Source organism: Octopus bimaculoides, chromosome 12, assembly GCF_046866305.1.
Source record: "Octopus bimaculoides isolate indiv1 chromosome 12, ASM4686630v1, whole genome shotgun sequence".
NCBI classification, from domain to species: domain Eukaryota; kingdom Metazoa; phylum Mollusca; class Cephalopoda; order Octopoda; family Octopodidae; genus Octopus; species Octopus bimaculoides.
In genome coordinates, this window is record NC_142939.1 from 66,775,778 (window position 1) to 66,778,309 (window position 2,532).

Genomic DNA, 2,532 nt, shown 5'->3' on the forward strand with positions numbered 1-2,532 from the left:
AGACACAAGTCACAACTTCTAGGAGAATTAATCTAGTGTGATGCATAACAATGCATTTTATAATTACTAGCATTAACATCCGTTATATTCCAGATGTATCTGGAGAGGAAGGTGGTGAGAAGTCTTTTCGAGTGCCTGGATGTATACATATGTTGTGATAGTGTTGTTTTAAAGGGATTTTCTGTAAGCCTTTCGTTGCACTGTTATTTACAAAGTAAACATAGCTCCATAAATGAATGCAGTCGAAAGACATATGTAGCTGACGTAGAAGACGTTAGAGAATTGTATAGAAATTACATAGGAGAGAGGATTTTTTTTTACATGTTTGTAGAAACATCTATAGACAAACTCTACCGCGTTTATTGATTACCTTTTAGCTTATACACCATCAGCTCCGGCAAACATGAACACAAATAAATACCTACAGACATGCATACATACATAAAAACACACGTACACACATACATACAGGCACACATATCTACCTGTATGTGTGTGTGTGTACGCGCGCGCGTCATGTGTGTACACTCGCTCACACACACACACACACATGCATACATGAATCCAGGTAGAAATGGCGCCAAAAACAAAGTTACTGAAAAGTTATATCACAATCACTCGTAAAAATCTTAAAGAGAGGTTATTTCATGTGAATTATTGAATAAAAAAAATCATTATTTGTTCACCAAGATGCAAATTGGATTGTCATTATACACAACTCGTATATTGTTAGTTAATAAGTGACGTAATAAATTATTTGTTTAATTATTTAAATACTCTTTATGATATTTAAATTAGATGTGACATTTTACCTGCTTCTTTTACCTACCGATTAATTGGGACTTTGCTTGTGGTGTTATTTCCGTTCACATGTGTGTGTTTGTGTGCGTGTGTGTGTGTGTGTGTGCATGTACATATGTATATATGCATATATATACGCACACAGAAGTATATGTATTTCTGTGTGTATATGCATAGATTATATATATATACATATATGTGTATATATATATATATATATATATATATATATATATATATATATATATATATATATATATTATATACATATATATATATATATATATATATATATATATATATATATATATATATATATATATATATATATATATATATATATATATATATATATATATATATATATATATATATATATATATATATATATATATATATACAGATATATATATATAAATATGTATATGTATATATATATGCACATATATATATATATATCCATATAGATATTTTTCTATATGTATGCATATATATATACATATTCATAAATATATATATTTATATAAACATATATACATAATATATATATATATATATATATATATATATATATATATATATATATATATATATATATATAATGCATATAGTGTGTGTGTGTGTGTGTGTGTGCGTGTGTGCGCGTGCCTGTGTTTGTGTATATCTAGGTGCTGAGATGCAAGATAGCTGTTTTTGCCTGATTCACAAGCAGCTGCACCAAACATTCGAACACACACGCACACATCATATACAGTGAAAGGCATGTATATACACACACACAACTAACGCACGCAGGCTTACATAAAACCGCATAAAGATACACAGTGCTACACACACACACAGAAAATACAGTAAGGGTAAGATAGATAGAAAAGCAGAGAGAGAGAGAGAGGGGGAGAGACAGAGAGTGATAGATAATGAGGGAGAAATTTAGAGAGAGCGAGAGAGAGAGAGCGGAGAGAGAGAGAGCGAGAGAGAGAGACCGGTACATATGTAGAGACATGCGACTATACACAGTCACATTGTTGCTGATTGAGAAAAGCTTCGATGAAGCGAGTAGAGGAACCAGGCTAGCTATGAATTAATCTCCATCCAGTAGAGCACACAGCTTCGTCGTGGTCGTCGTCATCTCTCCTCCTGCAGATACTAAAGTCTGTTGATGCTGTATGGCAGCGGTTGTGTGCGTGTGCCGGCTTCTACATAACACAGGAATTTAGCATCTCTTCCGCATCACACATCAACAGCCTGCCTGCCTGAAAACTAAGTTACTTTACTTACAGCTTCATCTGAAAAGAACACACAACTTCGCCGCAACAGGAATATCATATATATATTTTTATATACACATATCTCCATACACACACGCACACTCACACATATATTATATATACTCTATACAATATACTATATACACACATATACTTACATGCGTCGAGTTTACAGCGATTGTAGAAGATGTCCAACGAAATAATATAACAAAACATGAAGCAATTGATCAGGTAAAGTATATATGAATATATGTATATATATATGTGTATATATATATATATATGTATATATTAATTCTTAACAAAATGTCTTATTTTACACGCCCCCTTTCGCCACGTTTTACACATACATATATATGAATGTGAGTATGCGTGTGTACTTATATATTTACATGTGTGTGTGTGTTTGTATGTATGTGAAGTTGCGTGTGCGTGTCTCTATGTACGTACTTAAACTCATGCA

At 31.9% G+C, this 2,532-nt stretch overlaps 1 protein-coding gene across 2 annotated transcripts in view; it reads left to right on the forward strand.

Annotated features, from left to right (window-relative positions):
• Positions 1–1,490: 1,490 nt before the first annotated feature.
• LOC106884476 (dopamine receptor 1) overlaps positions 1,491–2,532 on the forward strand; it is a 189,313-nt gene continuing 188,271 nt past the window's right edge. The window contains exon 1 of one of the 2 annotated variants that reach the window (XM_014935878.3): positions 1,491–2,300. The gene's annotated coding sequence lies outside the window, so the exon portion shown is untranslated. The remainder of the gene's footprint in view (positions 2,301–2,532) is intronic. The other variant, XM_014935880.3, reaches the window with a different exon arrangement.